The following is a 15,693-nucleotide window of genomic DNA, read 5'->3' as shown; positions in this document are numbered from 1 at the left end:
ACCGGCCAAAGAGTCGGTTGGGCCGCTGGACGAAAATGGTGTTAAAGGGGCGATCAAGGAGGACAAAGCCGTAGCGGAGAAATTAAATGAATTCTTTGCTTCGGTCTTCACCGAGGAGGATTTGGGGGGGACACCGGTGCCGGAAAGAATATTTGAAGCGGGGGAGTCGGAGAAACTAAACAAATTCTCTGTAACCTTGGAGGATGTAATGGGTCAGTTCAGCAAGCTGAAGAGTAGTAAATCACCGGGACCTGATGGTATTCATCCCAGAGTATTAATAGAACTAAAAAATGAACTTGCGGAGCTACTGTTAGAAATATGCAATCTGTCCCTAAAATCGAGTGTAATACCGGAAGACTGGAGGGTAGCCAATGTTACTCCGATTTTTAAGAAAGGTTCCAGAGGAGATCCGGGAAATTATAGACCGGTGAGTCTGACGTCGGTGCCGGGCAAGATGGTGGAGGCTATTATTAAGAATAAAATTGCAGAGCATATACAAAAACATGGACTGATGAGACAAAGTCAGCACGGATTTAGTGAAGGGAAGTCTTGCCTCACCAATCTAATGCATTTTTTTGAGGGGGTAAGCAAACATGTGGACAATGGGGAGCCGGTTGATATTGTATATCTGGATTTTCAGAAGGCGTTTGACAAAGTGCCGCACGAAAGACTCCTGAAGAAATTGCAGAGTCATGGAATCGGAGGTAGGGTATTATTATGGATTAAGAACTGGTTGAAAGATAGGAAGCAGAGAGTAGGATTGCGTGGCCAGTATTCTCAGTGGAGGAGGGTAGTTAGTGGGGTCCCGCAGGGGTCTGTGCTGGGTCCGTTGCTTTTTAATGTATTTATAAATGACCTAGAGATGGGAATAACTAGTGAGGTAATTAAATTCGCCGATGACACAAAATTATTCAGGGTCGTCAAGTCGCAGGAGGAATGTGAACGATTACAGGAGGACCTTGCGAGACTGGGAGAATGGGCGTGCAAGTGGCAGATGAAGTTCAATGTTGACAAGTGCAAAGTGATGCATGTGGGTAAGAGGAACCCGAATTATAGCTACGTCTTGCAAGGTTCCGCGTTAGGAGTTACGGATCAAGAAAGGGATCTGGGTGTCGTTGTCGATGATACGCTGAAACCTTCTGCTCAGTGTGCTGCTGCGGCTAGGAAAGCGAATAGAATGTTGGGTGTTATTAGGAAGGGTATGGAGTCCAGGTGTGCGGATGTTATAATGCCGTTGTATCGCTCCATGGTGCGACCGCACCTGGAGTATTGTGTTCAGTACTGGTCTCCGTATCTCAAAAAAGATATAGTAGAATTGGAAAAGGTACAGCGAAGGGCGACGAAAATGATAGTGGGGATGGGACGACTTTCCTATGAAGAGAGGCTGAGAAGGCTAGGGAAAGGGGGGGAGTTGTTAACAATAGGCTCATGGAATGTTAATGGGCTTAATCACCCTGGGAAACGGAGTCTGGTCTTTAAAGAAGTGCAAAGGATGCAATGGGATGTGTCCCTAATACAGGAAACGCATCTACGTCCAAGAGATGGGCACCTTCTGAAACACAAGTCCTTTAGAGAGGTTCGGGTACATCAGGGTCGGGAACCCAGGAGAGCCGGGGGAGTGGCTATATTGGTGAGACACACGTGCGGGCTGCATATTCAGGAGGAATTCCGGGATCAGAGTGGGAGATGTTTGGGAATTAGAGGGTTATTACAAGGAAGGGAGATTACCATCCTTAACATTTACGCACCTAATACGGGTCAGAAGCAGTTCTTTGATGCATTAAAGGGAGAGGTCCAAGCTTTTCTTAGAGGACAAGTGTTCATTGGGGGAGACTTTAATGTTGCCCCTGATGGAGAATTAGATCACTCCAAGGGGCACAGAGGGGTGGGGGGCCCGGGGCGTAAGGCTCTGTTATCTCTTTTGAGGGACTGTGAAACAGTGGATAGCTGGCGTTTATTGCATGGGACGCAGAGGAACTATACCCACTTTTCTCATGTGGCCCAGTCATATGCGCGCTTAGATAGCATATGGATACACTGGAATTGCTGGCATTGGCTGGTAGAAGCAGAGATAGGGACATGTCAGATATCTGATCATGCCCCTGTATGGATCAGGTTGCAAGGGCTGCAGGGGGAGCAGAAGAGAGGGTTTTGGAAACTTAATGAAACACTTCTGGGGGACGAGGTGGTAAGGGAAGAAGTTAGAAACACCATAGTGGAATTTTTTCAGCTAAATGATACAGGAGACATATCAGAAGGCTCTTTATGGGATACAATGAAAGCGGTAGTGAGAGGGGTCTTTATAAAATGGGGGGCCCGCCGGAAAAGGGAAAGAGAGAGACAATCATTGGAGTTGCATGGTAAGCTGGTGTACTTGGAGAAACAACATAAAAGGAACCCTACCAGACAGTTGGGAGAAGCGCTTAGAGAGGTGAGGAAGGCTCTGGCAGAGTTACAAATGCAAAAGATTGAATTTATGCAAACTAAATGGAAGCAGAGGGTGTTTGAATTTTCAAATAAGTCCAGTGCATTTCTAGCGGGGAAACTGAGGGCGAGGAAGGTTAAGACCTTGATCCAGAAACTGAGAGATGGGAATGGGGGGTGGTATTATACAGATGCGGATATAGCTAGAGGATTTCAGGACTACTATGAGCAACTCTATAGGGCTAGGGAGGAGACGGATAACGATAGTATGTCGGCTTTCTTGGACCGTATCGCACTACCGCATTTGTCAACAGAGGAGGAACGGCATCTAGGAGAGCCGGTTAGGTGGGGAGAGATACAGAGGGTTGTTAGGTCTTTACCGAATGGGAGGGCCCCGGGGCTGGATGGATATTCCTCTCGTTTTTATAAATGCTATGTAGAAGAACTGGGACCTCATCTACTTAAACTTGGGAATGGGGTATTGGAGGGGGAGAGTTTGGCAAATTCTATGATGGAGGCGGGGATCTCGCTACTGCTAAAACCAGGGAAGGACCCCACGGCCTGTGGGTCTTACCGCCCTATTTCATTGTTAAATGTGGATGTAAAGATCCTAGCCAAAGTGATGGCTAACCGGTTGGGGAGGGTCCTTCCTGGGTTGATAGGGGAGGAACAGTCGGGGTTTGTCCCGGGACGGCAGGTAGGGGATAATGTGCGACGCACCCTTCATTTACAGTGGGCAGCGCAACAGGGACTCCCAGGGGCCCTGATGTTAGCAATAGATGCTGAGAAGGCATTTGATAGGGTGGACTGGGAGTTCCTGAGAGAGGTGATGAGACGAATGGGAATTGGGGAGGGTTTTTATAGTTGGTTTTCAGCGCTGTACAGGGCCCCAAAAGCCCGACTTCGGGTTAATGGGCATTACACATCATTTTTTGATATTCGGAGGGGGACTAGACAGGGGTGTCCCCTCTCCCCTCTCTTGTTTGCTCTATATATTGAGCCTTTGGCTGTGCTTATAAGGGAACACCCGGATTACCAGGGTTTTATGGTGGGGACAGGGGAACACCGTCTGGCCCTATATGCAGATGATTTGTTATTATATGTGACAGAACCGGAGAAGACACTAAAGGTAATAGGGGAAGTGATGGGGGAATATGAACAATTCGCAGGACTCCGCGTCAACATGGAGAAAAGTGAAGTCTTGGGTATCACAGTGTCTCAAGACATGGAACACCAGTTGCAGCAACAATTCGCATTTAAGTGGGCTAAGCAGAGCATAAGATATTTGGGGGTGGTTATACCTAAGGACCCTAAAAAACTTTTTGACTTGAATTATGGGAAAATTGTGGAGCGCATCCGACAGGATCTGTCACGGTGGAAAGGAATGTGGGTATCCTGGTGGGGAAGGATGGCAGTCATTCAAATGAATATTCTCCCCAGATTGTTATTTTTGTTCCAGTGTTTGCCGGTCGCGCTGGCAAGGGGGACGTTGCAAAAGCTACAACGTCTGATACTACAGTTTGTTTGGGAGGGTAAGCATCCTAGATTGGCAAGGAGAGTGCTGTGGGGGGAGGTGGAAAGAGGAGGAAGGGCACTGCCACGCCTGCAGTGGTACTTTTATGCAGCGCAGGTGAAAATGGTGCTTGAGTGGGAGAGGAAACAGACCAAGTTGGTATGTCAGTTAGAACAGGAGTATTTCCCTTTGAGGAGCCTGAGATCCCTTTTGTGGACCTCTGAGGGATTGGAGGCTCGGCTAGCAGGGGTGGATAACCCGTTTTGTAGACACCTCTTACAGGTGTGGGAGCAGTTTCGGAGGAAGTGGGGACAGGGAGAGAGGGTGTCTACTAGGGCGGAGATCCGATGGGAACCAAAATTTGGGGCGGGAAAGGAGAATAGGGTATTCCTGAGATGGGAGCGTTTGGGTATCCTAAACTTCCGGGACCTATTGCAGGGACAACAGATGAAACCCTTTGAAGACCTTAAGGCTCAATATGGGCTGCCGGAAAGTGATCAGTTTTCGTATATACAGGTCAAGCATTTTATGGGGTCCATGGGGTGGAGGGGGAACAAAGTACAGGAGCAGAAGAGCTTGGAGAATTTGTGGGGTATGTTACAGAAGGTTCCAAGGGCTATCTCAGTAATCTATAGGTTTATAAGGGGGAGTGATCCAACCCCATTCCGCTTCAAGGGAGCATGGGAGTTGGATTTGAAATGTAGTTTCACGGATCAGGAGTGGGAACAGATTTGTGGGGAGGTCCGGCGGGCTTCCACTTGTGCATTAGTACAGGAAAATGTATACAAGGTATTGTCTAGGTGGTACTATACCCCTGAGCGTCTTAGGAAGATGTATCCGACTGCTTCTGATCAGTGCTGGAGATGTGAACAGGAGAGAGGCTCCTTTCTACATATATGGTGGTCCTGTGCCCGGATATTGCCATTTTGGATAGAGGTTATCAAAACAATGGTTAAAATGACAGGGATTTCAATGGTGTGCAGTCCGCAGGTGTGCTTATTGGGAATACATAATGATAGTGACTCCTGGGAGCGCAGTAAGCTGCTACGCTGGGGTATGGCGGCAGCTAAATGTCTTATTGCCCGAAGGTGGAAAGATAAGAATCCTCCCTCCATGGGCGAGTGGAGGGAGAAAGTGGAGCAATTTGTACTCATGGAAAGACTCACGGCATACCGTAGAGATGGGGAATTGAGAAGGAAGAGGGGGTGGTCACGGTTAAGAGGGTGGTTGGCTCCCATATAGTTGGGGGGAGGGGGGAATTCATAAAGATCAACAGCATGGGGTTTAAGAGGTAAAAGGGATGGAGGGAGGGGGGCTAGGGGGGTAATAAGGGTTGAAAATTTATAGATGGAGGAAAAATTGGATGGTCTTTTATATCTGTATTTAAGGAAGTTGAAGTACTATGTTTGTTATACAGAATTTATATCAATAAAAAGATTTAAATTAAAAAAAAAAAGAAAAGATCTCGCGTACCACTCGGGAATTGAGTGACCACTCGTGAGGTTGCATGATCCTGCTCAATCTGTCGGCCAGACTGTTTAGGCCTGCCAGATAGGTGGCTTGAAGAAACATGCTGTTGCGGCGAGCCCAAAGCCACATTGACACAGGGGGCGAGATCCGGTGCCCCCCTGCTTGTTGATGTAGTACATGGAAACCTGATTATCTGTTTGAATTTGAATAATTTGATGGGACAGCCGATCTCTGAAAGCCCTTAGAGCGTTCCAGACCGCTCGTAACTCCAGGAGGTTGATCTATAGACCTTGTTCCTGGAGGGACCAACTCCCTTGGGTGTGAAGCCCATCGACATGAGCTCCCCACCCCAGGAGAGACGCATCCGTTGTCAGCACCTTTTGTGGCTGAGGAATTTGGAAGGGACGTCCCAGAGTCAAATTGGATCGAATTGTCCACCAATGCAGGGATTGGAGAAAACTCGTGGACAGCAGGACTACGTCCTCTAGGTCCCCAGCAGCTTGGTACCACTGAGACGCTAGGGCCCATTGAGCTGATCTCATGTGGAGGCGGGCCATGGGAGTCACATGCACTGTGGAGGCCATGTGGCCGAGTAATCTCAACATCTGCCGAGCTGTGATCTGCTGAGACGCTCGTACACAGGAAACAAGGGACAAAAGATTGTCGGCCCTCACTTCCAGAAGGTAGGCACGAGCTGTCTGAGAATCCAGCAGAGCCCCTATGAATTTGAGTTTCTTAACAGGAAGAAGGCGGGACTTTGGATAATTTATCACAAACCCCAGTAGCTCCAGGAGTCGAATAGTCATCTGCATGGACTGCAGAGCTCCTGCCTCGGAGGTGTTCTTCACCAGCCAATCGTCGAGGTAAGGGAACACGTGCACTCTCAGTCTGCGTAGAGACGCCGCTACCACAGCCAGGCACTTTGTGAACACCCTGGGCGCGGAGGCGAGAGCAAAGGGTAGCACACAATACTGAAAGTGCCGTGTTCCCAGACGAAATCGGAGATACTGTCTGTGAGCTGGCAGTATCGGGATGTGGGTATAAGCATCCTTTAAGTCCAGAGAGCATAGCCAATCGTTTTCCTGAATCATGGGAAGAAGGGTGCCCAGGGAAAGCATCCTGAACTTTTCTCGGACCAGATATTTGTTCAGGGCCCTTAGGACTAGGATGGGACACATCCCCCTGTTTTCTTTTCCACAAGGAAGTACCTGGAATAGAATCCCAGCCCTTCTTACCCCGGTGGCACGGGCTCAACCGCATTGGCGCTGAGAAGGGCGGAGAGTTTCTCTGCAAGTACCTGCTTGTGCTGGAAGTTGAAGGATTGAGCTCCTGGTGGGCAATTTGGAGGCTTTGAAACCGAATTGAGGGAGTATCCTAGCCGGTCTATTTGGAGAACCCACTGGTCGGAGGTTATGAGAGGCCACCTTTGGTGAAAAAATTTTAACCTCCCCCCGACCGGCAGATCGTCCGGCACAGACACTTTGACCGGCTATGCTCTGCTCGAGCCAGTCAAAAGCCCGTCCCTTGCTTTTGCTGGGGAGCCGCAGGGGCTTGCTGAGTCGCACGCTGCTGATGAGAGCAAGCGCGCTGGGGCTTGGCCTGGGCAGCAGGCTGGCAAGAGGGAGGGTTGTACTTACGCCTATTAGAAAGATAGTCAACAGTCCTTCTTCCGCTATAAAAACGTCTACCAGTTGAGGTAAATGCTGAAAGCGCCCGGTGGGAGAATTTGTCGAAAGCGGTGTCCCGCTGATGGAGCTGCTCTACCACCTGTTCGACCTTTTCACCAAAAATATTATCCCCCCGGCAAGGAGAATTTGCAATCCGCTGCTGGATCCTATTTTCCAGGTTGGAGGCACGCAACCATGAGAACCTGCGCATCACCACACCTTGAGCAGCAGCCCTGGACGCGACATCAAAAGTGTCGTAAACACCCCTGGCCAGGAATTTACGACATGCCTTCAGCTGCCTGACCACCTGCTGAAAAGGCATGGCTTGATCAGAAGGGAGCTTATCCGCCAACTGCTGCACATTGTTCCGCATATGAATGCTCGTGTAGAGCTGGTAAGACTGGATTTTGGCCACGAGCATTGAAGAATGGTAGGCCTTCCTCCCAAAAGAATCCAAGGTTTTAGAGTCTTTGCCCGGGGGCGCCGAAGCACTCTACAACTCTTGACCTTCTTAAGGGCCAGATCCACAACCCCAGAGTCGTGAGGCAACTGAGTCCGCATCTACTCAGGGTCCCCATGGATCCGATACTGGGATTCGATCTTCTTGGGTATGTGGGGATTAGTTAGTGGCTTTGCCCAGTTCTCCAGCAGTGTCTTCTTGAAGACATGATGCATAGGTACTGTGGACGATTCCTTAGGTGGTGAAGGATAGTCCAAAAGCTCAAACATTTCAGCCCTTGGTTCATCCTCCGTTACCACAGGGAAGGGAATTGCCGTAGACATTTCCCGGACAAAGGCCGCGAAAGATAGACTCTCAGGAGGAGAAAGCTGTCTTTCACGGGAGGGCGTGGGATCAGAAGGAAGACCGTCAGACTCCTCATCTGAGAAATATCTGACGTCTTCCTCTGCTTCCCATGAGGCCTCACCATCGGTGTCGGACACTAGTTCATGAACCTCTGTCCGAAGCCGTGCCCGCCTCGACTCCGTAGACACATGGCCACGGTGGGAATGTCGAGAAGTAGACTCTCGCATCGGCAGCGATGAAGCTCCCTCCATCGACGTCGTCGGAGAGTCTGCTTGGGAGGCAGCCGACGTAGGCACCGCAAGCAACGGGCAAAGGGCCAGCTGTTGCCTCAGTCGACGGCACCGGTGGTGGAAGCACCCCCGGTACCGGAGAAGGGCGCAACAGCTCTTCCAGGATCCCTGGAAGGATGGCCCTGAGGCTCTCGAGGAAGGCTGGGAGTCCGGTGCAGGCGACGAACTGAGAATCTGCTCGGGGCGCAGAGGTGGTACCGGGCTGTCCAGGGTAGAGCGCATTGACACCTCCTGAATAGAGGGTGAGCGGTCCTCCCGGCGTCGATGGCTAGCGGGTGCTGACTCCCTCGGCGACCCAGAGCTCTCGGTACCACGACTGGAAGGTGACCAGTGCCGATGCTTCTTTGCCTTCACACAAAGCATGTCACCGGAACCTCCTGGTACCGATGAGGACGTCGAATCCAAGCGTCTCTTCCTCGGGGCCGGGGCCGAAGGTCGATCCCGGGGGGGGGGGGGCTGTACCGCAGGAGCCCTCGAGGCAGGGGGAGACCTACTCGAGGGCTCACTGCCACCAGCTTGGGAATGGACAGCCCTCACCTGCACTCCAGACGAAGAAGCACCCTCCGACGACATCAGCACCAACGATGATCTCGGTACCGTCGACGCTGGAGCACCGGTCGATGACCTCGGTACCGCCAATGTCGATGCACCGGCCGATGACCATGATACTGAAACCGTCAAAGCACCGGGCGAGGCCCCGAACAGAACGTTCCACTGGGCCAATCTCGCCGCCTGAGTTCTCTTTTTTAACAAACAACAGAGTACAGGCCTGAGGACAGTGCCCAGTCCCCAGACACTGAAGGCACGAAGCATGCCTATCAGTGAGCGAAGATAACCCGGTTGCACTGGATGCACTTCTTGAAGCCACTGGGAGGCTTCGATGACATGGGCGGAAAAATCACGCCGGCGAAATCAAAATTCGCGATGATGGCAAAGGCACCAAAAATAAAAGGGAGAAAAACCCGTACGGGTTGCCAACAGGGTCACTACCGAAAGCAAAAGGAAACTTGTACGGGAAAAACACTCGAAAATAAAGGAAAGATTTTTTTTTTAAATTTGAAGAACACGCAAACTAGAAAAATAAAGAAGACCTCTGAAACGGAAGGACGCAAGAAAAGCGCGAGGGTCTCCTCAGGGCACTGAACGACGGTAAACACAGCCATCCCGAGAGCGGAAAAAAAGAAGACTGACGAACACGAGCGAGTTCAGGCGGGAAGACGGTCGCGCATGCGCGCGAGGCCTAGCAAACGTCTTTGCTAGGGAAGCTCTCCGATTGGAGGGCTGCTGCGGACATCACCCATCAGTGAGAACAAGCAGCCTGCTTGTCCTCGGAGAAAGTATGATACAATATGGTATTGCGTAGAGGTTCCTGAGTGATAGAAGAACTTATAACATAAGTTAGATAGCCATCTATAGAAAGTTCAATTCAGAATTGAGAAATAAAGTGGTAGTGAGTGGAGGTCGCGTGATGCACTGTGGGTAGTGGCTGTGTTTTCAGCGCTGCTCCGGGATCCTCACCCCTATTTCACAACAAAGCAACCCTAATCCTCTAACAGCGAGAATATAACACTCACCCTCGAGCTATTATAGTGCATGGATCAGTTCGTATGTCCGATGCCATCCTGAGTGACACGCAGAGGATCAAAAATGGAAAAAGAAAAACCTCTGTCGCCAGGACCAAGTTACAAGATGGCGTTGGTGAAAAGCGAGCCGAGTGGGGAGTTCAGCGAAAAACAACTAACGCAGATCACAGCGGCGGTAGGAACAGCACTGACTCCCCGATTCGATGTGCTAACATGTCAGCTGAACAAACTGGATGCAACCTTAACGGAGACAATAAAAAGGACGGGAGAAGTCGAACAAAGAATATTGGACCTGAAGGACGGATGGGGCCGAAGTGAGCCTGTACTCCTGCACCTGAAAGATCAGTTAAAAACTTTTCAAGACAAACTGGAAGACATTGAAAACCGTACACGCTGGTGTAATTTAAGAATTGCGGGTCTCCCCGAGTCATTGTCAGACAAGTCGCTGGGGCACATCCTGGAACAGTGGCGCTGCAAGGAATTTGCTTTATCAGACATTAATGGAGCCCTGTGCATTGAACGTGCACACAGAGTCGGGAAGCCACAGCCAGACAAACGGAAATCCAGAGTGGTGATAATTAAGATCCATAATTATATACATAAAAAGGAAATCCTGCGGGGGTACAGATTAAAGTGCGACTCCCTGACGTATGATGGAGCCCAAATCCAGATCTTTCAAGATTATTCTGTGGGCGTGCAAGAAAGGCGACGGTGATTTCACCCAATTTGCTCATCACTGGTGGAAAAGAAGATCCGTTTTATGCTGCTGTACCCTGCAATTCTAAAGATCCAACATGCAGGAAAATGGCACACCTTTGAATCAATGACAGAAGCACAGAACTTCGTGGATAAGGAACTGCAGTCAAACATTGGCTGAAGGCACGGAGAGGACAAAGGCTACTAACGTTTGAAAAGCAGTTAGAAACAGGGTCAAGGCATCCTGTCACCACAGAACTGAACAAGTTTGGAGTTGTTGGAGTAAGAAGTCGTCTTGGGACGTTCAGGTTTACACAAATGTTATAAAGTCTTTTCTTTTTATGTTTAAATATGTATTTGCATTAAATAAGGAAAGGGATGAGAAGTAGAAAGAGGATGGGGGAAGCACCATAGGTGAGACCCGATATGGGTTAAAGTGTATGGGGGGGGGGGTTGGGACCCTAGCACTCACAAGACCTGGCTGATGAGCGGACGTTCATCAGTATTACTGGGGGGATATAGATGGGGGTAACTTGGGAGAAAAGGGAAAGGGATGGGGCAGGGGGGCTAGACAGTTGGGCGAGGGGGGGGATTTGGGGGACGTAAAGGCCATCAAAATCATGAGTTTTAACCCTAAAAAGGAGGCCCGACAAACAGGGCAATGTGTAGGGACAGGTAATGATACATTCAGTAGCTATGCATATGAGAATTTAAAACTCTGGGATAGGGCTGGGTACCAGGGGTCCAGTTTAAGAGCATGCTATATGGTGCATTTGTTGAATTTCTAATAGGATGTATCTATTGGTTGAACGGGAAGAGTGGATGGGGGAGAGATTGGTGGGGTAAGGAATGTATTAGGTAAGGATAATGGGGGGGGGGGGGGGGCTAAGAACAACAAACAGAAGGTTGACTTGCAAGCGGATTAGTTTTGTCTATGTTAAAGCCAGCCAGCAAAAAGTTTTATATCATCTGGCAATGATACTGGATTTTGTATCTATCTAATATAATAAAACGCACCGTGAACGTTCTAATGAGGACAACGTTCTGAAGTCACTCAAACATTTCTTAGGGTTCGTGGATTCGTGGTGTGAAGCCAGCCAGGCTGCCAGCCGTCTCTGCCCCGCCCTCGCGTCAAACGTCATGACGTCCAGGGCAAACGTCATGACGTCGACGGCGCAAAAAAAAACAAAAAACAAAACGCAGCGTCAGGGAAGGAGGCGGTGCTCCCGACGTCTCTAGCCTTCCCTTCGCTGTGTTCCGCCTTCTTCTGACGTCAGAAGAAGGCGGAACACAACGAAGGGAAGGCTAGACGTCGGGAGCGCCGCCTCCTTCCCTGACGCTGTGCTGCCGGAACCGCCGCCACGGAGGTAAATTAAAAAAAAAAAAAAAAAAAAAATGGATGTAGGGGGAAGAGAAGAGGGTGGACAGTTGAACAATGGGAGCGGGAGGGCAGAGGAAAAACGACAGCAAGGATGCGAAGGGGGGGGGGGGGGAGGGAAGAAGGGGGTGGGACATGCTGGGACATGGGAGACAGACGAGCATGGATGCGAGGGGGGGTCATGGAAGGGAGAGAGGGGAATTGCTGTAAAAAGGATGAATGGAGGGGGCAGGGGACAGAGAAGCATGGATTGAGATGGCAGGGCTCAGGGAGAGAGGGGAATTGCTGGAAAATGATGAATGGAGGGGGCAGGGGACAGAGGAGCATGGATGGGCATGGATTGGAAGGGCAGGACTCAGGGAGAGGGGAATTGCTGGATAGGGATGAATGGAGGGGACAGATGGGCATGGATGGATATGGATTGCAGGGCAGGCCTCAGGGAGAGAGGGCAATTGCTGGATAGGGAAAAATGGAGGGGCCAGGTGACAGAGGAGCATGGATGGGCATGGATTGGAAGGGCAGGACTCAGGGAGAGGGGAATTGCTGGATAGGGATGAATGGAGGGGACAGATGGGCATGGATGGATATGGATTGCAGGGCAGGCCTCAGGCAGAGAGGGGAAATGCTGGATAGGGAAAAATGGAGGGGCCAGGTGACAGAGGAGCATGGATGGGCATGGATTGGAAGGGCAGGACTCAGGGAGAGGGGAATTGCTGGATAGGGATGAATGGAGGGGACAGATGGGCATGGATGGATATGGATTGCAGGGCAGGCCTCAGGCAGAGAGGGGAAATGCTGGATAGGGATGAATGGAGGGGGCAGGTGACAGAGAAACATGGATGGCCATGGATTGGGAGGGCAGGGCTCAGGGAGAGAGGGGAATTGCTGGAAAAGGATGAATGGAGGGGGCAGGGGACAGATGGCCATGGATTGGGAGGGCACGGCTCACACTCTCTCTCTCATATACAGTGTCTTTCTGACTCTCACTCTCACACACTCTGTCTCACACTGTATCACATTCACTCTCTATGTGCCACACAGTCACTCACACACTCGCTTGGTCTCATACACTCACTCTCACAGAGAATCTGTGTCTCACACACACTCTCTCTCTCGCCCACACACACACACTCTCTCTCACACTGTGTCTCACATACACACTTGCACACACTCTCATTCTCACACACACACTCTCACAAACACACTCACACCCAGACTCACTCTCTCTCTCACACACTCACACTTTCACTCTGACTCTCAAAAAGTCACTCTCACATACACTCTCCCAAACATACACACTCCGAGGAAAACCTTGCTAGCGCCCGTTTCATTTGAGTCAGAAACGGGCCTTTTTTACTAGTTTATTAATAAAAAGCAACCGTACCTAAATAAGAAGGATTAGGGAGGGTGGGGGGGAGAGGAGGTGGGTTGATTGGGGGGGAAAAGGAAATCAATTGACGATAGAAGGAGGATTGGCAGTTATTTGTTGTAACAGTATTGTTTTCTTGTTGCAATATTAAGTATATATTTTCTGAATTTCCGTCAATAAACAGATTTAAACATAAAGTGGTAGTGCGTATTGCGTGACTTTCATTAGTAGCAGCAAGGTTATCAGTCAAGTGTAGGGAATTCGGTTTTGTCTAGTTCATGTAAAGTCTAGTTGTCTAGTATTTAAGATGAATTGTTGTGGTATGCCTTCTTGAATGGGTCAGTTTTCAGCAGTTTTTGGAAGACTGTTAGGTCGTGCATTGTTTTAATGGCCTTCGGTAGTGCGTTCCATAGTTGCGTGCATATGTTGGAGAAGCTGGATGCGTATGTGGATTTATATTTAAGTCCTTTACAGCTGGGGTAGTGGAGATTCAGGAAAGTGTGCACTGTTCTTTTTGTGTTCCTGGCTGGCAGGTCTATGAGGTCAGACATATAGATTGGGGCTTCACCGTGAACAATTTTGTGGACCAGGGTGCAATTATGATCTACTACATCAAATGCGCTAGACATATCGAACTGCATTATTAAGATCTTTGACCCTATGCTAATTTGTTTTCTGAGATTTGATACTAGGGTAGTAAGGACAGTCTCGGTGCTATAGCATGGTCTGAAACCTGATTGCAATTTGTGCAGTACGGAGAAATGTGAAAGGTAGTCCATAGTTTGTGCTGCTACTATTCCTTCCATCGCCTTTATCAAAGGAATGGAGACTAATGGTCTGTAGTTTGTTACATCAGTTATGGTGATTGAATTGTTTTTTGGTATTGGTATTAGGATAATAGAACCTTTATCATCAGGGAAAGTGACGTGGAATACTAGGAAGAAGAAATGCTGCTGAAGCATATTAATGAATATATTAGGAGCTTCCTTCATAAGGTAATTAGGACAAGGATCTAGTATGCATTGTGAGGTTAAGTATTTTATGAGGTAATATTTTACTGTGTCATGCAGTGGCGTAGCTACGGGGGGGGGGTCCTCGGGGGCCCAGGCCCCCTCATCCCTCTCTCAAGCCCCCCCCTACACTGGTGGCCAAAGGGGTGCCTGATTTTTAGATACCACTTACCTCTAGGTATAGCAGTTTGCTGCAGCTGAGGCTTTTAGGTGAGCCTCTGCTTGACAGATGCAGCAGCTGCTGTTCTCTGTGCATGCCTTCTGTCTCCCAACGTACCTCTGATTGCTCCCAACGATGCTGGCTCCTGCCTCCGCAGCCCGGATGTTCTGGTTCCTGCCTATCAGCACCACGTTGAATTACCGAGTCACGTGGTGCTGGTATGCGGAGCCATTACATCCAGAGCCGAGCCACAAAGATAGGTGCTAGCATCATTCGGCACATCGAAGGATGGAGTTGCCCTGCCGCAAGACCCGCAATTCCGCTGCAGAAGAGGGTGAGGAGCCTCGTAGGCTAATCATTTGTCATCTCTCACTCCTTCCACTCTGCCCCCGCACCTCCACACGGGTCTGGTCATCTTTCACTCCATCATCCAAGTATCCACCCTCCAAACCTTCCTTAGATTGCCGATGGCGGCAGTGTTTCACTTAGGCTGTCTCTGGCCAATCCGTGGAGCGTTTCTTCTGCAAGATCCTACCCGCCGAAAAGAAGGGCGGGAACTGGAAGAGGAAAGGCCCCATGGGTCAGCCAGAGACAGCCAGATTTGGAGGGCAGAGGCTCAGACGGGGTAAGAGATGACTGGACCAGTGTACAGGGTGGCAGAGTAAAGGGAGTGAAAGAATGCTCGCAGCTCCATCACTGGAGCCCAGTTCTGCCCCAAAAACCCGCACTTTACCACCAGTCCAGCCCCGAGTGCTCCTGTGCATGCAAGCACTTCTCGGTCCCATGACCATGCACCATTTTCACCCCCGGCATCACACCAACTGCTTCTCTCTTCTTCCTGCCTCAACATTGCAGCAGCATGGTACTTACTTATTTTTTCCTTCTACTAGGTTATAATGAGGGAATAGTGAGGAGGGAAAGAGAAGATCTTCAAAATGAGAGTCAGGGATGGAGGAGATAGATGAGATAAGGTGTAGGAGAGACAGATATACCTGCTGGATTCTTGGAGAGGTGGACAGGAAGGAGCAGAGAGACAGCGAGCTGCTGAACCTAAGAGAGAGGGACACATGCTGGCCCTGAGGTTGGGGGACGGGGTAAAAGAGGGAAGGAAGAGAGAGAGAGATGCTGACCCCAGGGGTAGGAAAAGAAGAAAGAGACATGTGGCCCAGGGGAGGGGAAGAAGATAGATACAGTGAATGATACATACCTGTAGCAGGTGTTCTCCGAGGACAGCAGGCTGATTGTTCTCACGACTGGGTGACGTCCGCGGCAGCCCCCACCAACCGGAGGAAGCTTCGCGGGCGGTCCGCACGCAGGGCACGCCCACC

General features: G+C 50.0%; 1 protein-coding gene across 2 annotated transcripts in view; it reads right to left on the bottom strand.

The window, feature by feature from the left end:
• TRADD (TNFRSF1A associated via death domain) overlaps nt 1-15,693 on the bottom strand; it is a 343,489-nt gene that overhangs the window by 295,626 nt on the left and 32,170 nt on the right. The gene's annotated exons all lie outside the window — the stretch shown is intronic.

This window comes from Microcaecilia unicolor, chromosome 5 (genome assembly GCF_901765095.1).
Source record: "Microcaecilia unicolor chromosome 5, aMicUni1.1, whole genome shotgun sequence".
NCBI lineage: Eukaryota > Metazoa > Chordata > Amphibia > Gymnophiona > Siphonopidae > Microcaecilia > Microcaecilia unicolor.
Note: the sequence above shows the minus strand (reverse complement) of the source record. Positions and strands in the feature narration are given on the sequence as shown.